The following is a 27,209-nucleotide window of genomic DNA, read 5'->3' as shown; positions in this document are numbered from 1 at the left end:
ATCTGACGTTTGTTGTTTTGTTTCTCGTTTTTGTCGTTTTGTATTCCCTTTCCCTCTCATTTGTGTGTTTTGTCTTATTTTTGTCATTTTTTGTCGTATTTCTTTTGTTTTTTGCCTGACTTTTGTTGTTTTGTTTGTTGTTTTTGTCGTTTTGTGTTCCCTTTCCCTCTCATTTGTGTTTTTTGTCTTATTTTTGTCATTTTTTGTCGTGTTTCTTTTGGTTTTTTTAATCTGACGTTTGTTGTTTTGTTTCTCGTTTTTGTCGTTTTGTATTCCCTTTCCCTCTCATTTGTGTGTTTTGTCTTATTTTTGTCATTTTTTGTCGTATTTCTTTTGTTTTTTGCCTGACTTTTGTTGTTTTGTTTCTTGTTTTTGTCGTTTTGTGTTCCCTTTCCCTCTCATTTGTGTTTTTTGTCTTATTTTTGTCATTTTTTGTCGTGTTTCTTTTGGTTTTTTTAATCTGACGTTTGTTGTTTTGTTTCTCATTTTTGTCGTTTTGTATTCCCTTTCCATCTAATTTGTGTTTTTTGTCTTATTTTTGTCATTTTGTGTCGTATTTCTTTTGTTTTTTGTCTGACTTTTGTTGTTTTGTTTCTCGTTTTTGTCGTTTTGTGTTTCCTTTCCGTCTCACTTGTGTTTTTTGTCTTATTTTTGTCATTTTGCTTTATTTGTGATCTGGAAGTTGTGATGTGGAAATGATAAACTGAGGCTGAATGTTGATGAAACTGAAGCCTACATTGCATACATCTCACATAATAATGACATGTGAGAGTGATGACTTTCTTTCTGGCTTTCCGTGAAACACTAAATTGCGTCTGACACATTCTATCTGAGCTGACGCATACATGAAGAGGTCAGAGGAGAGAATGACTCGATTGCTTTTAGGAAATGCCGATATTATTACAGCGCCATCTGGACTCGGAGTGGCTGCTCTCACAAAAAGATTGCAATTTAAATAGAAAAAGCTGGGGTGGTGATGGCATGCCTCTGGTTTTTTAAAACACCCGGCGCAGGCAGCGTGCAGTTTAAAATGCCAGAATTATTCATGTAATTACGTCGAGTCGTATTCTTGCAACGCTGACCACCAGACGTTTGAGAGGCAAGAAAATGATGCTGCATGTAAATCAATACTCCACTTCACACACTGAGCCTGCAAAAGCAATTCATGTCATATTCGCCCAGTGAACCGTGGCGGGAGGACTTGTGCACGACGTGCTCCAAGAAACTTCACTAAATATAGCAAAGGCACAAGGACGAAGCAGTCGCAGCTGGCAGGGAAAAGGCTGCAAATTCCTTATCGATTCCAAATACCCATTTCTGCAATGCCAGTACCATTAAAGACTCAACAGAAACTCGTGTTTGTACTGCAGACACATGGTTAGAATTAAAGTGAATATACAGAAATATAGCACACATTTATGGATAATAAATGAAGCATGATGGATGTGGTGAAATATTCCCACTAACACTCTTTACATGTGTGTTTATTATGAGAAGGGAATAATCAGCTGTAATTTTGTGAACCTGTCAAACTCTCAAACTCATCTTAGTTCAGGTTTCACATTCAGTCTGATCTCCAGTGGACCAGACCAGTAAAACCAGTAAGACCACAGCATAATAACCTGTAAATAACCACAACTCCTGATGGTTCCTTTGTTTTAGCGCTAAAATGTTCTCATTTAGGGAATTATCTTTCTACAAAACATCATGAGCAACTTGACATTTCTGAAGAAAAATAAGTTCAGATTCATCAACATTCATCCTCAGTTTATCATTTCCACATTACAACTTCCAGATCACAGAGTGTCTACAAAGGAACACAACATTTAGTCACCTGGACCTGAACCATGGAGGGTTTTACTGCATGATCAATATGACAAAAGTCAGGCAAAAAAAACCAACAAAAACAAGGAAAAATATTGCAAAAAAAAAAGACACAAAGCGACAAAAAATGAGACCCATGACATGAAGCAAAACGTAAAAGAGACAAAAAATTAGACAAAAATGTTACAAAGCAACAAAAAATGGACAAAAGACAAAAACGAGACAAAAAATGACAAAAGCGTGAAACAAAATGACCAAATAGACAAATGGTACACAAAACAACAAATAAAGCAAAACACAAAATGAAAAAAATAAGACAGAAATCACAAGTGAGACAAAAAGGAAACACAAAACAACAAAAACGAGAAACAAAACGACAAAAACATGAGACAAACGACAAGTCAGACATAAAACAACAAAAACAGACAAAATATGACAAAATATGAGACACAAAGAACAATCTAGTATTTTACATTATGATCCACACAACTTGTCATGGTCTCGATATGATTTTAAATTTATAGTTTTACTAATTTACAATCTGCAGTTAATGTCTTCTCTGTAATTTTTTTTTTTTTGGAGCCTGTAAATGAAGACAACAGGAGGGTTAAACACACTAACTGTTGTGCTGATAATGGAAACGGACCGTAAAAGTTAGAATAAGGTACACATGCTTTACTTTATGTAATATTTTCAATTTTTTAAAGATTAAAACTTTTTTTGCAGTAAAATATGGAATGAAGCGCAACAATATCAACACATTTCTTTTCCGTAAACGAAGAAAATGTTCTACAGTAATTTTCCGGCAGCGTTCTGGCGACTACAGCTGCTGGAGTTTTACCATAAAAACAACTTTTTTTTGTTTTTTTTACAGTGTATGGCAGTTACAGTTCTTCTATCACACCTTTATTCTGGGATTGAAATTCAAGCTCAATCTAACCTAAAAACCATTTGAGCTCATGTGCAGCAGAAACTAACAAAAAGTGTAATTTGCACAGGCCTTGTCGAGATATTTTATTCAACACCTTATTAAACAGTTCACTGTGCTCTGCCTCGGAACACATCAGCCGGATCACCTTATCTATGGTAAGCTGTAGAACAAACCCACGGGCTTAGAGAAACCTAAAGCTGGCCTTTGATAAGAATCAAGGGACAGCCTTCCTTCTGAGCTCCTTCTTCTCAACCCTTTGCTCATTGGCAGCCTCAGAGACGGAGGGAAGAGACGCTTATTTCTGAGTGAACACAGATGGGAGGACGTCAGAATATCAAAGCAAATATTCACCTTAAGAGACAGACGTGTTCATAAACTCCCCTGTCCCTCTCAATTTCCACATTATGAAATCAAATGCCCACTGTTAGGCGGTTTGTTACCTTCCTTTCTGCTGACAGCACCTGTGTGAAGCAGAGCTGGATTTGTGGCACCGATAAAAGCAGATTGTGGCGGAAAATAAGAAGTTTTAATGCCTCAGATTCCCTGGAATTTTTCTTTGAAGTGGAGGTTTGAAGGCAGACGTAGTAATTGTCTCCAGGGGTTTGTGGACGTTGTAAAGGAAACGGCTAAGTGGGAGAGTTCGCCGTGCAGTTGTCTGATTATAAAACATGGACTTATTTTTTCCTGTGTGGCATTTGCAACTTCTGACTTCTTATTCAATGAATCTCCTCGTGTTTCCTCCTTATTTCTGCATTCAAAAGCAATCGCTGGCTTCTTAAATCGCTGCTTTCTGCCGCACGAAATCTGTTCATTTTTTCTACTTTGCCAGAGTCCTGCACTCGTCAAACAGAAGCTGAATTGTGGGTAAAAGAGAGAGAGAGAGAGAGAGAGAAGGCTTTTCCTTGGAAAGTTCCAGCAGTTGGCTTGTTGAGTCTAAAGAGCTCTGACTGTTGTGAGGCAGGCTTGTTTTCTTCTTGCCCGAGGGCCACCGCAGGAGGTGAAGTCATAAACATGGCTGGGAAAGTGGAACTGGGCTAAGTGAGGAAGTCTGTGTGCGTCTCGCTGCGAAAACACATGACTTCACTACACCTGTCAGCACCAGCGCCGGCCGCAACGGCTAATGTGAGCTGGATTGTTATGCTTATGAGGTACGGGGGCAGAAAATACATTTTAATACCTCGCTGCTCGTCAGTCCTGAAGGGGGTTTAATAGTGTGGTGGTGGGCCGGTGACAGCTTAAAGTCATTTGCATAAAAACAAAAATGAATCCTCGATGCCAGGGGTGTCAAACTCATTCTAGTTCAGGTTCTACAATCAGCCCAGTCTGATCTGCAGTGGACCGAACCAGTAAAACCCACAACTGAACAATCTATTATTTTACTTTCTGATCAAAATGAGAAAGTCAGAGAAAAAACTGCCACCAAAAACAAGACAGAATATTACAAAAACGAGACACAAAGCAAGAAAAAAGACAAAATGAGACAAACGGCACGAAAGAAAACACAAAAGAGACAAAAAATTAGACAGCAAAGTTACAAAACGACACAGAAACGGACAAACAACATAAGCGAGACAAAAAAACACAAACGACCAAAACAATGAATAAAGCGAAACATAAAATGACAAAAAAGTGAGACGAACAATGCAGAGCAACAAAAGAGACTAAAAGTTCCACAAAAAAGTCACAGAGCGACAAAAAAATGGACAAACGAGAAGAATGAGACAAAATAATTATACAAACAAGACAAAAAATGACAAAGCAAGAAACAAAATGACAAAAAATGCACTAACAACGCAAGTAAGACAAAAAAGCACAAAACGACAAAAACAATACACAAAACAACATAAAGCAAAACATAAAATGAGAAAAATAAGACAAAAAACACAAGCGAGACAAAAAGGAAGCACAAAAGGACAAAAGTCACACAAAAAAGACAAAAAACAACAAAAACAGACAAAATGTTACAAAAATGAGACACAAAACAAAAGAACAATCCAGTATTTTACTTTCTGATCCAAACAACTTGTCATGGTCTAGAAATGATTTTAAATTTATAGTTCTACTAATTTACAATCTGCAGTTAATGTCTTCTCTGTAATTTTTACACTTTGAGGACCGGATTGGACCCTCTGGAGGACCACTTTTGGACCACGGGCCTCATGTTGGACACCCTGGTCTATACTGACATTCAGAGTTGATTCTGAAACTAAACACCACAATATTATTACACCAAGGAATCATCAGTTAACAGGAAATGCTGCATGGATTTCTCCTGTTTGGTAGATGTCACATACAAATACACATACAACATAACAGTGATGGTTTCTAGTACACTGGAAAAAGTGCCCCTCTCAAAACAAGAAATAAAAAACTTATTTCAAAGAATTTTTACTTTGAAATAAGTGAAAAAAAATCTGCCAATAGAACAAGTGAAAAATGGCTTGGTAAGATTTCTCAAAATAAGATATTTTATTTGTAATATAGAGATCTTAAAATTAGCTGGGAAAACTTATTTAAGCTCTATTTTACCAGGATTGTCAAGCTCAGGTCTCTTAACCCTCCTGATGTACGGCACCAAAAAATATTGTTGCCTTGTCTGAAAAAAGTCCAAAAATTCAGAAAAATAATTCCCCAAATTTATAAAAATTTGCAAAATCTGCAGGAAGAAAATTCCTTAAAAGTTTTCCTTGAAAGTTTTATTTTAAAAAAAATCCCCAAATTTGGCAAGAAATAAACATTTGAAAAATAAAAAAATCTCTAAAAATTGTATATAGTTTCAAAAAATGAATAAAAAAGCGTCCTAAAAAATCTTTAAAATATCTAAAGTGAGTACATATACATATCAGTAAAATTTTGAATATTTTCTTTAAGAACATTCTTAAAGAAACATTTTTTTTTAACATTTCTTTTTTTCCATTAAAAAATGTTGAAAAATTTCACAAAAATGTTGAAAATGTGGAAGTTTTCACTGTGAAAATATTCTTTTTCCACATTTTCAAACTTTAAAACGGGTCAATTTGACCTGCAGGACGACACAAGGGTTCAACTTATTTTGAGTTTTCTTGTAAAATTCAACTCAAAACAAGATCATTTCAAGATTGTTTGACTTAACAAGATATTTAAGACGCTTTGTCTTAAAACAAGTCCCTCCATCTGCTGAAATGTCTCTTGTTAAGTGAATTTATCTTAAATGAAGTGGGATGAGACATTTAGACTAAAAGTAAGACAAACAGACTTGGTAAGATTTTGAATTTTTACAGTGTAAGGAGAAGTTTGACTTTTTACCAGCATAAAATGTGTTAATTGAGCTTTTGGTGGCACGGAAACAGGGAGGGTTTTTCAGGCAAAGAAAATGTGTATTTTTGCGGCCGAGCAAACGAACACAGGCGGCAGTAATTGGAAAACGGTGGCCTCGGTGCCTCTAATAATGAGACATGTCTCTTGTTGTGTTGAGGATATTAATAATGTAAAAAATCCAGGAGCCGGTGTTGGACACTCCTGGATAATTAATGTTCACTCTCCAACTTGACACCAGTTGATTCTGTAGGTGAAGGAGTGCGTTAAATTTTTAATAATCACCATGCCGAGCTCCGAGACAGACAGAGACAAAGTGAGTTGCAGCAGCTGCCTGTTTGGATGGAAAAGGTTAGTGTTGGTTTGGCTTTCTGTTTGATACCGTATGACCTGCAGCCTTTGTCTGTTCCAGCTCACACTGCATGTGTCTGCACCTTCTGCTGCTACGTGGTAACAGGTCAGCTGAAAATAAAACCATGTGTACGTTTGTAGACTTAATTGCAGTTAGGTTGTTTTAGACTGCAATTAATAAAAGCTTGCCTGGAGCATTATTAGCATTAAAGCTAAAACTCCTCCTTTATTTTCCCATCCATCCATTCTCCAGCCCCTCCAGGATTTTGTTGGGTTTTTTTCAGATTGTTGCGTCCCTAAAATGTCTGAAATTGTGGCAGGTTTTCAAAAAAATTGCGATGTCAGTTGCGATGTTTTCAGTGTATTTGTTGCGATGAAATTGCAGGAGACAGTTGCTAAAAAGTTTAATTTTTTTCAGCTTTTCGAACATGTTTCAACATTTTAATTGACAATATTTATTCCTCCAACCAGAGCTGATACGAAAACGTTAAATCTCCAGCCAGCTGATTTCTCCTGAAGCTCCTACAATCACCAGGACATGGATGAGTTTAGCAGCAACAGGCACCATGACAGAGACTTCTGTGGTCGTTAATGACCTCCAAGCAGCACTGATTTCCACAATAACCAGAGTGTTTTTATTTCAGAATGACAGATTTCAATCAATTCTTTTTAACGACAAAAGCATCTGTGGTTACTTCTTCATTCACGACTGATTCTTTAATTCTGGTATCCAGTTCCTCGTTACGTCCACGATTAGACGACACAAATAATACAAAAACTCCAGGATTTCATGGTGTTTTCACAGATTGTTTCTCCCTAAAATGTCTGAATTCATGGCAGCTTTTCTACAAAATCACGATGGAAGTTGTGATGTTTTAAGCGTATTTGTTGCAGTGACAGTTGCTAAGAAGTTGCATTTTTTTCAGCTTTCAGAACATGTTTCAACATTTTAATTGACAATATTTTTTCCTAAACTAAACCGGAGTACCTGGAGAAAACCCATGCATGTGCAGGAGAACACAGAGACGCCATGCAGGGACACAAACCGGGAATCTTGGAGCTGTGAGGCGACAGTGCTAACCACCGATCCACTGTGCAGCCCTTTATTTTCCCAGTTAATCTCAATTCTAATCATCTGGTCTATTAAAAGCTATAAACCCAAAGTGGCTTGTTAAAATTTCATGTCGTTTATTGTTCAACCAGCCATCTAAATTCTGCAGGTATTTAATTTACCTTCACATTAGACAAAGAAAAACAACGGCAATAAATCCTTCCAGCCGAGGAGCTGAAACTATCGGGTGTTGCAGCAGATAAATGGAGTTTTTATTTGAAAACTTGCTGACAATTATTTGATTATCAAACACTTGCTGTTAAATTTCCTGCCAGTCAACTAATCAGTCAATTGAGTGATTGTTTCAGCTCTGGTTGAGACTGAATTATTCATTTATCAGCATCAGTTAGTGTCTTCTGTACTGCAGGCGTTGTGAGCAGAGAAGGCCAGAGAACACTTTTTATCGTTGTTAATTATTGATGGCTGGGCTTTGATTCAGATTTGAAATGACTCGCTTGCGTTTCTGTGGCTCGTAGATTATAACCCTTCCTTAAATGCAAAAAGAAGGCTTGATTTTCAAACAAAGCTGTGTGTATGTGATGGAAAGCCTCTAAAAGTGAGATTAATGAAGCTTCTGAAGGGGCCACCATGTGTCGTTTGGACGTTTGCCACAGCCAGTAGAGGTCTTGTTTGCATTGAGTTGTTTACACGAACCCCTGAAACATTCCAGTTGAATGTCTTTGTTACCATGAATAAACCCATTCCATCCTCTATACACCGCTAGGGTCATGGGGGGTGCTGGAGTCTATCCCAGCTGACTCTGGTGAAGGCAGGGGACACCCTGGACAGGTCACCAGTCTGTCACAGGGCTACATATACAGACACACAATCACACTCACATTCACACCTACGGACAATTTAGAGGAACCAATTAACCTCAGCATGTTTTTGGACTGTGGGAGGAAGCCGGAGTACCCGGAGAAAACCCACGCATGCACAGGGAGAACATGCAAACTCCATGCAGAAAGATCCCAGGCCCAGGCTGGGATTTGAACCGGGGATCTTCTTGCTGCAAGGCCAAAGTGCTAACCACTACCTCACTGTACAGACCTTGAAAAGGACCAGTTAGGAGAAATATTCCTGCCCACCTGAGCTGTTCAGGCCACAGACAAACGGTCCGTTTGGGTTTAAACATCCGTTCATGCAGCCACCGCTCTCTCACTCCGTCATACATGGAGAAACAGTGCTAAATATTTAACAACCTGTGCAAGTTGGAGATTAGAAAGATCTGAAGCAGGGGTGTCCAACATGAGGCCCGTGGTCCAAAAGTGGTCCTCCAGAGGGTCCAATCCGGCCCTCAACGTGGAAAGATTACAGAGAAGACATTAACTGCAGATTGTAAATTAGTAAAACTATAAATTTAAAATCATTTCTAGACCATGACAAGTTGTTTGGATCAGAAAGTAAAATACTGGATTGTTCTTTGTTCTTTTGTCGTTTTGTGTCTTATTTTTGTAATATTTTGTCTTTTTATTGTTTTCTTGTCATTTTGTGTTTTGCAGTATTCGTTGTTTTGTGTCGTCTGTCTGCTTTTTGTCATTTTGTTTCTCGCTTTTGTCCATTTCTCCATTTTTTTGATGTTTTGTAAGTTTTTTAAAAAATTTTTTGTCTTTTTTTGTTTTGTGTTGTTTGTCTAATTCTTGTCACTTATGTCTCGTTTTTGTCATTTTGCGTCTCATTTTTGTCATGTTTTGTGTTTCCTTTTTGTCTCGCTTGTGTTGTCTTATTTTTGTCTTTTTGTGTTTCGTTTTATTCATTAAATCAGAAAGTGAAATACTAGATTGTTCATTGTTTTTTGGTCGTTTTGTGTCTTATGTTTGTCTTATGTTTGTCTTTTTATAGTTTTTTTTGTTTTTGTCATTTTGTGTTTTACATTATTCATTGTTTTGTGCCGTTTGTCTACTTTTTTGTCGCGTTGTTTCTTGCTTGTCTAGTTTTTCTCATTTTTCCATTTTTTTGACATTTTGTAACTTTTTTGTGAAATTTTTTCTCTTTTTGTTTTGTTTCGTGTCATTTACTCAATTTTTTTGGCGTTTTATGTCGGTTTTGTCATTTTGCGTTTCATTTTTGTAATATTTTGTCTTACTTTTGTTGTTTTAGGGGTTTTTTTGTCTATTGTTTGTCTCATGTTTTTGTCGTTTTGTGTTTCCTTTTTGTCTCGCCTGAGTTGTCTTATTTTTGTCTTTTTGTGTTTCGCGTTATTCATTATTTTGTGTATCGTTTTTGTGTCTTGTTTCACACTTTTGTCCGTTTTTGTCTCGTTTTTGTCATTTGTGCATTTTTTAGTCACTTTGTAACTTTTCCATCAAATGTTTTGTGTCTTTTTTGTTTGTTTCTTGTCATTTGTCTCATTCTTTGTCATTTGTTTCACCTTTTTGTATTTTTTGTCTTGTTTTTGTTGTTTTTTGTCTTTCTTTTTTTAAGTAAATCCTCCATGGTTCAGTTCCTGATGACTAAATGTTGTGTTCCTTTACAGACACTCTGTGATCTGGAAGCTGTAATGTGGAAATGATAAACTCAGAAGTTGTGGTTATTTGTAGCTTTTTATGCTGCGATTTTACTGGTCCGGTCCAGTTGAGATCAAATTGGGCTGAATGTGGAACCTGGACTGGAATGAGTTTGACTCTGCTGCTCTAAAGGCCTTTTAGTCTTGGCGAGACGTGTTGTGATGTTGAATTCATCAATAAAATATAAATATGCATAAATCAAAGTCAGCACTGATTTGAAAATAACTGAAGGGTAGAGAGGTAAAATGTTTGATACGAGGGCTGTAATGGTTGTCATGGTAAGTTCACATTTTTACACCGTTCCTGTCATCAGTGCAACAAAACCGTCAGCCGATACCTCCTCACTGATGTCGCTCTTTTATTAGACGGGAAAAAACGCCGTTCTCACTCACCGTTTCATTCATTCTGATCGACACCGCCTCGCTGTGCTTTCATCATTCTAAGTTCCTCTTAATGAAACTCAGCACTTCCTGCAGATGTTTCACAGTAAATGTGACGTGAAAAGATTATCCCTCCCCGACCGCTGGAAGGCTTTTAATGTGAAACAGATGTAGGAGGGAGTTTGCATCAGCAGCAAACGGCAGATGGGAGAGGTTCAGAAAACACGAAGGACTCCTGAAATGTGAGGCAAATTTTTTTGTAAAATTCTTGAAATCTTTTAAGCGTTTCGTGGCAGCTGGACTTAAAAGCCTCGTCCACTGCTGATTGGTGCTGATAATGTAGAAAATAGCAGGCAGCGTTAGCCGTCTTTAGCCATGTTATTCCCATATTCTACAACTGTACAGACCTGGGCTATTAATTTTTAATTGAAAGTCAAACGTTAATTTTTGAAGCTCTGATTTGTTTCTGATTTAAAATGTGCAGTCACAGGCTCAGAATGAGGAAACGTGTCCGTCTAGCCTTAATTTAAAGGAATCTGTGCAGTTTGTGGATGTTTCTGACCGTCTGAGCAAAAAGTAGTCGAAGTTCTTATTGTTTTCTCGCCTGTGCCGCCTCAAACCTCTTTAAAGGTGACGCCAAAAATTCTAACTGTTTGTTTATGTTCATTATGATCATGTCTTTACAAATTCCATCATTATTTATAATGGAAACAATCACTTATTAATAAAATATGACTGGATATCACTAAAATATCAACTAAATAACGTCTGAATTTAACACCAACCACCTTCTAATGAGCTAAACAATAATAAAATGAGCTGATTCACAAATAGTTTGGATTGTGTTCTTTTTTTTAAGTTGACATAATCATGACATATATTTCTTTTTTGGCAATATATCACATTTTATATGGAAAATAACAAATTAAACCCCTTTCCACTAAGTTCCCTGTTCCAAAAACTCCTCTCCAGGAAGTGTGTTCATTCCAGATCACATGACCTGCTCCACATGATGTCATTTCCTCCTGAAGAAAAGACTGGAAGACTCCAAGGCTTTCTGACTTATTTAATGTAAAGTAGTCAACAGGTTTACTATTATATCTTTAGAAATAACTTTTGTTTTTAATTTTACTCAATTGTATATTATAGTATTTAGGAGGTTTTTTCTGTAAAATGCCATGTGGTGTTTGGTTGTAGGCGGCCATGTTGGTTTTAGGCCTGAAAACAGCAAAAATATGAACGATGATACAAAAAGTTTGTAAAGAATCTGTGCAGTTTGAGATTATTTCTGACCGTCTAATGAGCAAAAAGTGTATTCTTTTAAAGTGTACGAAATCTCAATCGTCAAAACTCGCTGAAAATTTTCCCTTTATTCTCAGTTTTTATTATTTTCTCTCTTGTGCCGACTCAAACCTCCTCATGCAGGAACAACCCCGAGTTAGTCTGACTGTTTCACAGAGTTTACATTGTGAGTCAGCAGAGAAGCTCTTAAAATCACCGTCCATTTGGCCTTTCGCATGTCCTGTTGATATTCAGCTAACAAATAAAAACGTGGGAGGACACTGCTGAGCAAAGCTGTGCTGATGGTACGATCACAACACGGGAGCATCTGAGAGGCAGCGTGTGGAAACGTATTTTTGGTTCTCCGCCATACGTGACCTACAAAGATGAAGCTGTTGTGCAACTTTGGAAAGAAGCAGCTGCCCCGTTGTAAAACGACAGCAAATGTGAGGGTTTTCCAGCCAGTTTGCCATCCAGGTGAGGCAGCACAGACGGCAGGAATGAGCAGATCCGCTGTCCAAGCCCGTCACACCGTCCATTTTTCACCACACTCCTCTTCAGGACATTTGCCAGAAGCTTGTAAAGAAGCCACCGCTGATAAGATAGCAAGATTTACGGGCGACGATATGCGGCTCGGTGGTTATGCTTCAGGCGAAGGTTTTAGGGTGATGACAGAACTGGAGCCGTGTTATAAAAGTCTAAGCAGCACCACAGTCTGAAGTGCAGATGATTGACACCAGGCTGGAAAGTGTACAGTCTGCTGAAGGATGAGACGCTTCCAGTCACCGCTGATGGATGGGCTTTTACACTGTACGGGCTTTCAAATGCATCTGAATGAGCTGCATGTTGGTTAGAATTTGTGTTTTTGAAAAAGAGACAGGGAAATTTGCATAAACTCTCTAGTAGAGGTGTCCAACATGAGGCCCGTGGTCCAAAAGTGGTCCTCCAGAGGGTCCAATCCGGCCCTCAAAGTGTAAAAATTACAGAGAAGACATTAACTGCAGATTGTAAATTAGTAAAACTATAAATTTAGAATCATTTCTAGACCATGACAAGTTGTTTGGCTCATAAAGTAAAGTACTAGATTGTTCTTTTGTCGTTTTGTGTCTCATTTTTGTAATATTTTGTCTGTTTTTGTTGGTTTTTGTCTTTTCTTGTCTGATTTTTGTCGTTTGTCTCGTGTTTTTGTCACTTTGTTTCTCGCTTTTGTCATTTTGTGTTTCCTTTTTGGTATTTTTTGTCTTATTTTTGTCATTTTGTGTTTTGTTTTATCCATTGTTTTCTGTACTGTTTGTGTCATTTTGTGGGTTTTTTGTCTCCTTTGTGTCGTTTGTCTGGTTTTTTTGTCGCTTTGTAACTTTTTTGACGAATATTGTGTCTCATTTTTGTTTTGTTCTGTGTCATTTGCCTCATTTTTGTCATTTTTGGTTTCATTTTTGAAATATTTTGTCTTGTTTTTGTTGGGTTTTTTTCTCTCTTTTTTTTGTCTGACTTTTGTCACATTGATCATGCAGTAAAACCCTCCATGGTTCAGGTCCAGGTGACTAAATATTGTGTTCCTTTGTAGACACTCTGTGATCTGGAAGTTGTAATGTGGAAATGATAAACTGAGGATGAATGTGGATGGAATTGAACTTATTTTTCTTCAGAAATTTCAGGTTGTTCATGATGTTTTATAGAAAGATAATTCCTTAAATGAGAACATTTTTGCACTCAAACCAGAGGACCATCAGGAGTTGTGGTTATTTCTATGTTATCATGCTGTGGTTTTACTGGTTTTACTGGTCTGGTCCACTGGAGATCAAACTGAATGTGGAACCTGGACTAAGATGAGTTTGACTCTCCTGCTCTATAGCGTAAAAAAACCCAAATATTTTCGGTGTGTAAGCAGCTCTACATATGTTAACTCTGTGCTGTGTTTAGTCGTGTGTGTACAGCCTGTTGTGTTTGCGTGTCTGTGTGTGCTCTGTTCCTGTGTTGTGCAGCGATGGAAAAACAAATAATACACTTACTAGCGTGCAAAAAAATAAGCCGAAAAGCAGTTACAGTGCAAGTTTCCTGAGGGCAGCTGCGTTTGTTGGAGGGTTAATGAATGCCAGAGACGGGCTCGTGTTGTTTGGGGGGGCAGGATAGATTAAAGAATGATTGGCAAACGATTGCCGGTGCATACAGTTCCCAACAACACCCTTTCACCTCCCACATGTAGTCCACAGCTCAGACAACCCATCTGTTTCTCCATTCCCCGGGTGAAACCAGCCTTGACACAAACTGTAAGCAGCGTTTCTCAAGTCTCCTTCTTCTGGGGTGGGTTTTCTGGAGCTCCCTATCTATCAGAAAATCTCTGCGTTTCTTCCTCGCCCTGTGCTCTTGTTATCCGTCGAATCCTCATTTTTTTACTCCCCATCTTCCCCTCTGCCTGCTCCTTTCTGTCCCCCCCCTCTCTCTTATTCCACCCTCCTTATTTTTAAAAGCCACATGCTCCCAGCCCGTCTGGCTCAGTTGCACCCTGCCAATGAAGGGCTTTTTATTGGGCTGAGATTGAGTGCAGCCAAGCAGGGCCTGGCTGGGGCTGAGGCTGGGGCCAGTTCCCCCCAAACCCTCCCCACCCTCCCCACCCACTCCACATGCCTGTTCTGGTCTGGCCCTGTCGCCCAGAAGGAGATTACTTGTCTCTGCTGCCCGTAATTGCCGACAGCAGCTGAAAAGAGCCAGAGAGAGAGAGAGGAGAGGAGAGGGAACAGTGTTGGCTTGTTGAGCTGTTACTTGACAAGCTTGGACTCAAAGGTTTGTGTTCCTGCTGTCAGATCCTGGCTCCGTTTTAGTTGCTTTTATTAAGATGGATGTTGTTTTCATCGGATGCTGATCGTAACTCATGGTGTTTGGACTGCGCTGACGATGAATAGTACAGTATATAGAAGGCAGATGATGAAGTGCACACATGAGGGTCTAAACGAGGAGCAGTCGGGTCACGGTGCCCTCTCTCTGCCCTCTAAGCCACTGTTGTTCCTCGTAGCCAAAGCCTTCCCTCCAGCAGCCCGTGCCCCGCCGGGCCCTTTTCGCTTTTTCCAATGAACGTGTGAATTTCATATTATTGCAGTTGGTTATTGTTGAATCCCCTCTGGCTTGATCCCAGCAAATTAAATAGTGGGCAGTTTATTGAATTGGCAGTGTGTGAAGAGGCTGTGATGCTGCATGAATTTTTCACCTTTTCGCTGTTCAGCTTTTCGTGCGTTGCTCTTCATTCAGTCGGGCTCTCGTTAAATGTTTGAATCCACATTTGCAGCATGTTTTCCTGCTCCGCTCCCACACATCCTGGCATTTTCAAAGCGTCGCAGCACGTCTGCACTACAAATACAAAGACGCTTCAGTTTAAATCAGGTACATGATGCTCAGTCTCTGGTAGGAAGAAGTGATTAAACACAAATTATTCTGACTGTCTGGAAGCAGAAAATTAACTACACGTCGTCAGGACATCTTAAAGAAGCTCCAGTGAAAACCAAGGTATTTATCTTGTTAGAGTGTCCATATGGTGATTTTTAAACGCATCTCTGCCTTACAGCTGCAGCGTAGACTCTCAGAAACGCACATTCAGACGGCCGTGGAACAAACCGAAAGCACTAATTAGCTTTTTTCATATGGAACCGACATAAGGAAGTAATCCTGTCTACATGCTGGGGAGAGCTTTGCATGGCATCATTATTCTTCAGAACTGGTTCCGATTCAAACGTGTGCAGCTGAATTAGCCCGATGGTGCAACCGAGTCGTAGGTGAGCTGGTGTGCTTGAGCTGCAGCGCGTAACACAGAGCTGCTGGAGATAGAAGCTGAGATCTCATAGATCTGCACATTTTAGAGGAAGCAGCAGAATTTCTTTAAGCCGTTTTAAGACGGGAAGTGATTATTTTCATGGGAAAAAACATCTAAATATGGTTGACTGTGTCCTGCAGTAATGATAACTGAACTGCAGACTGCCTGGCTAAGAGTCAGCCCAGTTCATACATTCCTGTAAAACCACAGCATGTTGTCGTGTAGTTTTTGGTTTTGGTTTAGGGTCAACCATACAAGATATAACAGATCTATTAGAGAGGGCTTCTGTATCTGCTGACATGGACTCCTGAGGTCTAAACACACTACAACCAATGTTACATGTCAGTTTACTATGTGCAGATGTTCCACGTGTGTGCATTATGTCTGTATACATCCAGCATAAAGCAGACTGCATGTACGTGACTGTTGATTTGTTGTGCTCATAGTCTGAATAATCAGTTTTGTGCTACATGACGCCTCGTTGACGTGGCTGAAAACCTAAAACTAACGGATTAGCCTTTAGAGATGCCAGGGCTCATTGTTTCTGTTAGCAATTATCAGGTATGTTGTTTCAGCGCTGATACCAATTAGTAATAATAAAGGAGACCAATAGACAAAATATTGTCCCTGGGTTCAGGACAAACTGCAGGAAAAGAACTATTGCCTATAGAGGAGCAAAGGCCTGGAACTCACTTCCTTTGAACATCAGATACATTAATAACAAATTACTGTATAAAAACAAGATTACGCAACTTGGTTTTCAGCAGTAGTTGTTAGATGATGTGTTTTATAGCATACTGTTAGATTTGTTTTATTTATTTTTTGTTTTTAATAGGATATTATTGTAATATATTATGTATGTTTTAATGTTTGGAAAATTTTGATTTTTATGTGTGGACCCCAGGAAGACGAGCAAACACTTGTGGGAGCTAATGGGGATCCTAATAAACAATAAACAATAAACAATAGCCAATATATATTTTAGTAAAAGCGAAATCCTCCTGCCAAAATTTAAAATAACACAAACACCAACACAAAACTTTGTAGAAATTCTTCTCTTTATTTATGGTTTCCACGTGTTTAATCAAAAGAAAACCTAATAAATGTTCCTTTAAGTGTTGATGACATGTAACCAATCAGATGGGACGTTTTAAAGAGATCAGAGTTTTGGCTGAAGATAGATTAGGATGGCTGCATCAGAGAAAAAACTGTACATTTTAAAGTTTATATATTTTATCTGAAAGTGGTTAAAAAATAAAGACGGCACCAATAATCAGAAGAATTCTAGATATCAGGTCTGATAATCTCAACCCTTAACATGCTAAGCTCAGCTAACAGCTTCAAGTTTATCCCGTTAAACTCTGACATGAGAGCTAATGAGCACATTGTCCTCCGAACTCGGTGACTGAGTTCATCAGACTGAACTCCGGCTCTTAGTCTCACAGTTTTCTGACTTCCAACAGAACAGAAATTGGAAGCAATCAGCTGTTGATACACGATTCACGCTGAGGCATTTTAATGCACACTGGAAAAAATGCCCCTCTCAAAACAAGGGAAAGGAACTTATTTCAAGGAACTTTTACCTTGAAATAAGTGAAAAAAATCTGCCAATAGAACAAGTGAAAAATGGCTTGGTGAGATTTATTGAAATAAGAGATGATATTTAGAATACTGAGATCTGAATATTAGCTGGGAAAACTTATTTTAAGCTCTATTTTACCAGGTTTGTCAAGCTTAAGTGTCTTAACCCTCCTGTTGTCCTCATTTACAGCACCAAAAAATATTGTTTCCTTCTCTAAAAAAAAAAAAAATTGCAAAATTTTCTGGAAGAAAATTCCTTAAAAGTTTCCCTTTAAAGTTTTACTTTTTTAAAAAAAAAAAATCCCCAAATTTGGCAAGAAATACTAATTAATTTTTTAAATGTCAAAATTGTAAATGTTTTCAAAAAATGAATAAAAATCTTCCAAAAGAATTCTACAAGTATCTAGAGTAATTCCATATATATCGGTAAAACTTCTGATTTTTTTTTAAGAGCATTCAGAAAAAAAATCAACCAAAATCCAGCAAAATTCGCTGGATTTTGGTTGATTTTTTTTCTGAAAGTTCTTAAACATTTTTTTAAAAATATTTCTTTCTTTCCACCAAAACATTTCCCAAAAATGTTGAAAATGTGGACATCAGAAGTTTCACTGTGACAGTATCTATTTTTTTTCAGATTTTCAGGATAGCACGAGGGTTAAAACAAGATAATTTCAAGATTATTTGACTTAACAAGATTTTTAAGATACATTGTCTTTAAACAAGTCCCTCCGTCTGCTGAAATGTCACTTGTTGAGTGAATTTATCTTAAATCAAGTGGGATGAGACATTTCGACTAAAAATAAGACAAATGGACTTGGTAAGATTTTGAGTTTTTGGAGTGCAGCCGTCCCCAGAACTGTACATGCCCCCTCAAATCTCTCCCCATGTCTAACCCATTAGTCCGTCTACCCAGAATGCCCCGGGGCTGTGAGCCTGACCTACCACTGTCTAGTGTGCCGGTCTGAGATCACGTGACGAACGTCGTCGCCCGTGGTGTTTCCGTGTAAATTCACTCAAACAGTTTCTTAACTCCATTCCTGCGTTTGATGACGAGCCGAAGCGTCCGCTGTGCTTCCATTACATCCTTCCTGATGAACATGGAGGGCTGCAGAAAACCTCCTTGTCACACAACCGCAGCGTTCCGTGCCCTTTTGATTAACGTGGAATGGAAACAATTAGGTGGGGGAGGTTGTGAGGCAAAGCAGCACATTCAACAGCTTTAAATGCTAATTAGCTAATGGAGGATGAAAGAGCAGGCAACTGGCAGGGTCTCACATGAGCACACTGGAGCTCGGGCTGCAGCGACGCCTGTTTCATCTGAGTTCAGCTCGACCACCACCATTTTGTCTGCTTGAGGACCACCGACAATACAGCCATCTTGTGGAACCAGAGGTTTTTTTGTAATGATCTCAAATGAGGCTCATCTTTGCAGGAAGCGCCTCATGTTGCTTTCTTTCTTTCCTGCCATCTCCAATTCTGAAAGATTCAACTCTAGTCTAACACCGGGGTGTCCAACATGAGGCCCGTGGTCCAAAAGTGGTCCTCCAGAGGGTCCAATCCGGCCCTCAAAGTGGAAAAATTACAGAGAAGACATTAACTGCAGATTGTAAATTAGCAAAAGTATAAATTTAAAATCATTTCTAGACCATGACATGTTGTTTGGATCAGAAAGTAAAATGCTAGATTGTTCTTTTGTCGTTTTGTGTCTCATTTTTGTCATATTTTGTCTCGTTTTTGTAGTTTTTTTATCTGATTTTTGCTGTTTGTCTTATATTTTTGTCATTTTATGTTTCCTTTTGTCTCACTTGTGTTTTTGTCTTATTTTTGTCATTTTGTGTTTTGCTTTATCCATTGTTTTGTGTATCGTTTTTGTTGTTTTGTGTTTTTTTTGTCTAGCTTGTGTTGTTTTTCCATTTATCTGTCCTTTTGTTTCTTGCTTTTGGAATTTTTTGTCTAATTTTGGTCAATTGTTCATTTTTTGTCACTTTCTAATTTTTTTCTGTCTTTTTTGTCTCTTTTGGTTTAATGTTTGTCTCATTTTTTGTCATTTAGTTTCTCGTTTTTGTCATTTCTTGTTTTTTGTAATATTTTGTCTTGTTTTTTTTAAACTTTTTTGTCTTTCTGTTTGTTTGTCTTAGTTTTTGTCATTTAGTTTCTCATTTTGTCATTTTTCCTCTTTTTTTGTAATATTTTGTCTTGTTTTTTTAACTTTTTTGTCTTTTTGTCTCTTTTTGTTTCATGTTTGTCTCATTTTTCTCATTTAGTTTCTCGTTTTTGTCATTTCTCGTTTTTGTAATATTTTGTCTTGTTTATTTTTTTTAACTTTTTTGTCTTTTTGTCTTTTTTGTTTGTCTCATTTTTTGTCATTTAGTTTCTCGTTTTTGTCATTTTTCCTCATTTTTGTAATATTTTGTCTTGTTTTTTTTTAACTTTTTTGTCTTTTTGTCTTTTCTGTTTGTCTCAGTTTTTGTCATTTAGTTTCTCGTTTTGTCATTTTTCTAATTTTTTGTAATATTTTGTCTTGTTTTTTTTAAAACTTTTTTTTGTCTTTCTTTTGTCTGACTTTTGTCATTTTGAACATACTTTTTTGCCAGGGAAAATCAGGAGTTGTGGTTATTTATAGGTTATTATGCTGTGGTTTTACTGGTCTGGCCCACTTGAGATAAAATCAGGCTGAATGTAGAACCTGAACTAAGATGAATTTGAAGCCCGTGGTCTACTGTAACATCTCAGTTTTAACACATTGTTCTTTTTTTCTTCATTACTCAGAGATCATAGAAAAATTGTCCTGATGTTAAACGTCTGTTACAGTTTTTGTAGCATGATTTGTACGTCTTAATGCTTCAGGCATTTTTCAGGGCGCCTTATTTTTCCGTCAGAGTCATCGTGACCACTCTGTTCGCTCCATCCTCACTGCAAAGACTCCAAATCTTACCAACATTTTTTGGTTATCACTTTAAATATTTTTAGTATTTCTTTGGAAGATTTTTGTTCATTTTTTGAAAATATTTACAATGTTTTAGTTTTTTCATTTTTTAAAATTTTTTTATTTCTTGCTGAATTTGGGATTTTTTTTTTAAATAGAACCTTTAAGGGAAACTTTTAAGGAATTTTCTTCCTGAAGATTTGGGGAATTTTTTGCTGAATTAAAAAAAAAATTCAGCAAGGAAACAATATTTTTTGGTCGTGTAAATGAAGACAACAGGAGGGTTACAACATCTAAAATTTAAATTAGGTGGTTACATGAAAGCAAAAGTCTATCTTTGAATGAAAACTACTGTTTTTTTTTAGTTTTTTTTTAGCATGTTTGGCTTAATTGCAGACAAACAATCCTGGTAAAATAAGTTTTCACAGCTAAATTTAAGATCTCAAGATTCTAAATATCACATCTTATTTCAAGAAATCTTACCAAGCCATTTTTCACTTCTTCTGTTGTCAGATTTTTTTTCCCACTTATTTCAAGGTAAAACTTCTTTAAAATCAGTTTGTTTTTCTGGTTTTCAGAGGGGCATTTTTTCCAGTGCTTGAGGCCAGTTTGCACCAGAACTGATTAACAGGACGTTCAGTTGCTGCATATTTATTTGCAACATGAATGAAATCCGAACGCACAGACGGTTCCTCATGTTTATTCCATTTTCCTGACCTCTTCACTGACACCACAAAGAGGAAAAATAGTTTTTCCTTTTCACTGATCTTATGTGAGAGGAGATTGAGCTCCTCAGCAACATAATGTAGGCAATTTCACTGTTTTTGTAGTTTATTAAGCTGTTTGTGTGCACGGTGATTGGAATCTTAAATTTATTTCAGTGCGCTTAGAAGGCAAAAGGAGATGAATATTCTCTCTTTCACTTACTCTCTGAATGTTTAGCCTTGCACTGCTTTATGTTAATTTGGTAGCATTCAATTTAGACTGAGAGGTGGAAACGTTGTGAGGTTTAAATGATGAGACAGCCGGTGTGGATGTAAACCTGAAGCAGCCAGAGGGTGATGTAGGAGTGCACCAGGTGTGAACTTCTCTGTTTGTGGTCATCTCTGCTGTCTGACCAGAAAGCAGCTTTACCATTCTTGTGCTGAAAATGGAAAGTTTCTCTTTGCTGAAGCAACGTCTCAGCTAAAGACGAGGAGTCGTGGTGCAAAAGGCAGCTTACGCAAGAGGGACGTGAAAAATTAAAGCCTGCATTGCTTTAAGAATATGTTTTCAATAGTTAAACTGTGGTTAAACATTTTTTTATTAAGGTTTCTTTTCTTCCATGTTTGGCTTTTTTACTCCACCAAAGAATGAATCGGCGTACGTTTGTCTGTCTCTTAGCATCATTACTCAAAAACTGACCAACAGATTTGGATGAACTTTTCAGAGAAGGTCAGAAATGACACAAGGACCAAGTGATCAGATTTTGGCAGTGATGTCATGAAAATAAGAGGACATTAACATCCATTCATGTTTTCGAGTGTGATATGTTTAGACATCCAGATGTGTTCAGTTTTGTTTCAGATCCAGAGAAACATTTTCAGCTCCTACTTTGCTGGACTTTTCTCGTTGACAATCACCAGTTGTTCTCAAGTGTTTGTTTTTTATTTATCCAACTGGCTCTTAGAGAATACGAACAGTGGAGTAAAGTAAACAAAATGTAAACAGCAGGTAGAAATGAAGCAAAACTAAACTTTGAACCATCAACCAGGCAGTTAGCCTTCCACGATGGAAGTCTTTCTTTGAGGCAGGTCCTGAACTGTTGGGATGTGGTCCCTTGTGATCTCCATCTTCTCCGTTGGGGCTGTTTTCGATTGTTTATTCTTCATTTTTGCCTTGGCCATGTTGTGGTCGCCAGAGTCAAAATACTTTTGCCCCTTCTGAAGTCTTTTCCTGAGAAAGTCTGAGCCTCCTGGCTGGCTCCAAGGTTGGGATACCTGGCCTTCAGTCTGACCTTCTCTAGTCTGGATCCGCGGATTGGTTAAAGATTTCTGTCATTGCCAGATAGCGGCATCGCATCGCTGTAACCATGACAACAAGAGAACGCTACATCAGCTGAGATCTATCCTCCAACATTTTCACACCTTGTTTGTGTAGCCTGATAGAAATATTATCAAAAATAGGAGGTCAGTATGATGAAACGTTTCACTTAAAGGTGGAATATGTGAGAAAAACAGGTTATATTTTGGTGGTTCACTTGTGGCAGATTTTAGCCAATTTACTCCAGTTTTAAAGTCCTGAATATTGGAAGAGAAATCTGGTCTGAACTCATGTTAGTCCGCCAAGGAACGTGGTGGAGTTATGTGACGATCGACGTATGTTTCTGTCCGTCTGTCTGTTATCAACATTACTCAAAAACAGACGAGCAGATTTGGATGAAACTGTCAGGGAAAGTCAGAAACGATCCAAGGAACAGCTGATTAAATTGTGGGGGTGTTTCTGAGTCGCCCGCTACATATTTAGGTCACGTGATCCGGTATCCTTACATAACGTACACATGCAGAACACACACCTGTGCTCAGAGCAAGGTCATTTTACTTTGTGCTGTTTTTGGGGTACCAGAGTTCACCGTTGATGCACCAGTGTGTACTTAGTTTGGATGTGGTTCATCTCTGAGGGTGTAACCTACAGTCACATGTTTACATACATGCATGAACTATGAATTGTTCATAAAGCCATCTTGTTGTGAATAATTTATTTATAACAGGAACAACTTGTCATCTGAAGGATTGTGTCCGTATTGTTTCAGTATGTTGTTATCAATCAGACGTTTGTTACGGTGCAGACTTTGAGCCGACAGCCTAATTAAGCCGTTTTTCTAATTAAATGTGTTGCAACACCACTTTAGACCTCAACACTAATGGACTGCAGCGTTAATAGTGAAGAATGAGGTAAGCAGGCAGAAATAAAAGCCTCAAATTAAATAATTTTATTATATTATTTGGCTGTTGCCTTTTCCAACTGTCCTAAAAAAATTAACGGGTACTTTTCATTTTCTCTAGAGGAAAAAAAAATAGTTTTATGAAAGACAGCTGGCAGCTTCTGGTTACTTTGGAGGTGAAATGTTTTCTTACATGCTGCTCAGGGCATGAATAGACCAGCACCCCTTACATATACACCCTCTGTCAAAAGTTTTGAGACAGGTTCTAATTTATTTGAATGAGAAAGTGTCTCAAAACTTTTGACAGGGGGTGTACGTCCAACAGCTCTGACCAGGACAGGTGGCTTAGATGGTAGAATGGTTTGTCCATTGGTCAAAAATTTGGTGGCACAAACACTGAATGTGCCAAAGTATCCTTGAGGAAGATACTGAACTCCAAGTTGCTCTCGATTGCAGGCGATAAAGACTACTTATCTTTTGTTTTTATTGGCTCTCTTGGTTATGCAGTGGTATAGCGTCGCTCTAGTGTCCTTCAACAGCCAAACTAATATTTGTAGGGTCATAGATTCTCGATTTTTCTAATTATTTAGGTGTGTGGATGCTTCTTACCAGGCAATTACACTGTTTTCTTTTACTGGAAGAAGCATGTTGGATAAATAACTGTTAATTTCTAGTATTTTGTCCCTACAATGGCGTCCTTTCAATCTGACTTTCAGTATGGCCGTCTGGAATAATTGTACATATCATAATCATTTGCTCTGTATTAATCTAAACCCACCTTAATATATATGTCTTTGGTGTGACTTTTAATACCACTGGGAGCGTTAATGGTAATGAGGGATTAACAGTGTGGCTCACTGATATGTTTCTAATAATTGTTGGACATAGAAGAAGACTTAAGTGGCGACTCCACATAGACATGATACGGTGTTTGTAATTAATTTGTGGTACCAGAGATTGGGGGGAAAAAGAACAATCCAGATAAGCAGAAAAAATGCTAAATATTTGATCTAATAATTGGTCAATCTGATAATCAGTTGATCCCTAGATGGATCACAGTGGAGGTCGTTGGCAGAGAGGAACTGAACCCTCCTGTTGTCCTGATTAATGAGCACCAAAAAATACTGTTTCCTTGTCTGAAAAAAATCCAAAATTCCCCAAATTTCTGAAAATTTGCAAAACCTTCAGGAAGAAAATTCCAATAATTCCTTAAAAGTTTCCCTTAAAAGTTTTATTTTTAAAAAAATCCCCAAATTTGGCAAGAAAATTCTTGTAAATATTTTCAACAAATGAGTAAAAATCTTCAAAAAAAATCCTAAAAATATCTAAAGTGATTCCATGTATATCAGTAAAACTTCTAATATTTTCTTGAAGAACATTCACATAAAAATCAACCAAAATCCAGCGAAATTCGCTGGATTTTGGTTGATTTTTATGTGAATGTTCTTCAAGAAACATTTTCCACATTTCTTTTTTCCACCTAAAAATGTTGAAAGATTTCCCGAAAATGTTCAAAATGTGAACGTCAGAACTTTCACAGTGAAAATATTTTTTTTTTCCACATTTTCAAACTTTGAAATGGGTCAATTTAGACCTACAGGATGACACCAGGGTTAAATCAGATTTTAGTCACACACTCAGCAGTGTATCTTGGGTCTTATAGTTGGATTTCATCTTTTCATAGGACTTTAATAAATTATATATTACGTATTATCAACCATATCCTGCAAAGCGACATTGTAAGGTCTCAACCTTCACCTTCTTTCACCCCGACTAAATCGCAGACAATTTATTTGAAGGGCAGTCGGGGAGGCTTTCTAACTGGAAACCCTAATTTAATTGGAATCGCTGTGTCATTTGCCATAGGAAGGAGCAATCAAGGGGCTCTCCTCGCATCCCCACCAGCGTCTAACGACTCCTTGAGTGTTTACATATTTTATCACTCGCCGTGGACTTTAATGTGACATAAGCATCTCTATCATCTCCCCCCAGTTTGTCAGGGACCGTACAGATGGGTTGCAGACTCTGTTGATTTCCTTTAAAAGCCCCAAATTTGTCACAACCTTCAGTGCTCCTTTGAGGGAGATAGAGAGGCTGTGAATAAGGCAGAGGGGGTGGGGAGGAAAAAGCATGCTGTCATGAAAAGAGCCGCTTCCTGGCCGGCTAGATGCAATCATGGGCACTATCTGATAGCGCTGGAGGAAATTGGATGAGCTGAGAGCCGTTGGCTGCCAGTGATGGGAAAGATGACTCCTTTGTCACTGTGTCAGTCAATTCCCTACTCTCACCTGAGAGACCAATCAATAACACCGGGGGAGAGAGGTTTTCTCTTGTCTCTCGGCCTCTGTGTGCTGTGGGCTGCCGTCAATTATGGGCTGTAAAATGCCTTCTCCTTCATAGGAATGCAGTGTGGTTATGTGCTGTTCATAAATGTGTCACGGTTTAATGCGATGTGTTTTTATACATGCACATCTTGCCGTTTTGGGAGGCAACAATTCTTTGTGTAATTACTAGACTAGCACAAATACTCTACAGCAGGGGTGTCCAACATGAGGCCCGTGGGCCAAAAGCGGTCCTCCAGAGGGTCCAATCCGGTCCTCAGAGTGGGAAAATTACAGAGAAGAAAATTAGTAAAACTATAAATTTAAAATCATTTCTAGACCATGACAAGTTGTTTGGATCATAAAGTAAAATACTGGATTCTTCATTGTTCTTTTCTGATTTTTGTACAGTAATATTTTGTCTTTTTTGTCGTTTTTTGTCTTTCTTTGCTTGACTTTTATTTGTCTCATGTCTTTGTCATTTTATGTTCCCCTTTTGTCTCGCTTGTGTTTTTTGTCTTAGTTTTGTCATTTTGTGTTTTGCTTTATTCGTTGTTTTGTTTTTTGTCTCACTTGTGTGATTTGTCTCATTTTTTTTGCTTTTTTGCTTCTTGTTTTTGTCCTTTTGTATTTAATTTTTTGTAATATTTTCTTTTTGTTGTTTTCTGTCTTTTTTTGCTTGAGTTTTGTTTCTCATGTCTTTGTCGTTTTGTTTCCCTTTTGTCTCGCTTGTGTTTTTTGTCTTATTTTTGTCATTTTGTGTTTTGCTTTATTCGTTGTTTTGAGCATCATTTTGATCGTTTTGCGTTTTTTTGTCTCTATTGTGTTGTTTGTCCATATTTTGTCAGTTTACAACTTTTTTGTCAAATTTTTTGTTTCTTTTTTGTTTTGTGTCGTTTATCTCGTTTTTTGCTATTTTGTTTCTTGGTTTTGTTGTTTTGAGTGTCATATTTGTAATATTTTGTCTTGTTTTTGTTGTTTTTTGTCAGACTTTTGTTGTTTGTCTCATGTTTTTGTTGTTTTGTGTTTCCTTTTTGTCTCACTTGCATTTTTGTCTTATTTTTGTCATTTTGTGTTTTCATTTATCCATAGTTTTGTGTTTTTTTTGTGTCACTTGTGTCTTTTATCTAATTTTTGGTCATTTTGTTTTTTATTTTTGTCATTTTGTGTCTCCTTTTTGTAATATTTTGTCTTGTTTGTGTTGTTTTATTGTCTGATTTTTGTCGTTTGTCTCATGTTTCTGTCATTTTGTGTTTCCTTTTTATCTCGCTTATGTTTTTTGTCTTATTTTTGTCATTTTGTGTTTTGATTTATTCTTTGTTTTGAGTTTTTTGTTTCATTTGTCTCATTTTTGCTATTTTCCTTCTTGTTTTTGTCATTTTGTGTCTCATTTTTTGTAATATTTTGTCTTGTTTTTGTATTTTTTTGTCTGTCTTTTGTCATTTTGAACAAGCTTTTTGCAAGGAGAAAATTAGGAGTTGTGGTTATTTTTTATCGGTTATTATGCTGTGGTTTTACTGGTCCGGTCCACTGGAGATCAAACTGGGCTGGATGTGGAACCTGAACTAAAATGGGTTTGACACCGCTACTCTACAAATTAAGCTTCCTGATTTTGTTATTGTGATTGCATAGCATTGTCTGTCTGAAAAATATGCGTTTGAGAAAGCCTTTGCAAATGAGGTTTTTCAGCATCTTGTGTCATCCGTACGACTCACAAGTGCTGCAGCTGCTCTCATTAGCAACTGCATCATTAGTTGTGCAATTATAGTGCATAAGACCCAGAGAGACTCATAACTATCAGTTGCTGTCAGGCATGTAGTATTACATCAGGCATAGAGGACATGTAGCACGGTGGAGGCGTGCAAACAGACACTCGCTGAATGATTCATAACCATCGCAGGCTTTAACATATTTTCTGTGCACAATGTGGACATGCTAGCTGTGTGTAAGGCGATGCTAAACTGTTCTTTTCAT

The 27,209-nt window shown here is 37.7% G+C and overlaps 1 protein-coding gene across 2 annotated transcripts in view; it reads left to right on the top strand.

Moving 5' to 3' along the window:
• The window catches only part of trip4 (thyroid hormone receptor interactor 4), a 132,026-nt gene that overhangs the window by 30,484 nt on the left and 74,333 nt on the right, over positions 1–27,209 (top strand). The gene's annotated exons all lie outside the window — the stretch shown is intronic.

Source organism: Acanthochromis polyacanthus, chromosome 2 (genome assembly GCF_021347895.1).
Source record: "Acanthochromis polyacanthus isolate Apoly-LR-REF ecotype Palm Island chromosome 2, KAUST_Apoly_ChrSc, whole genome shotgun sequence".
Lineage (NCBI taxonomy): Eukaryota > Metazoa > Chordata > Actinopteri > Pomacentridae > Acanthochromis > Acanthochromis polyacanthus.
Note: the sequence above shows the minus strand (reverse complement) of the source record. Positions and strands in the feature narration are given on the sequence as shown.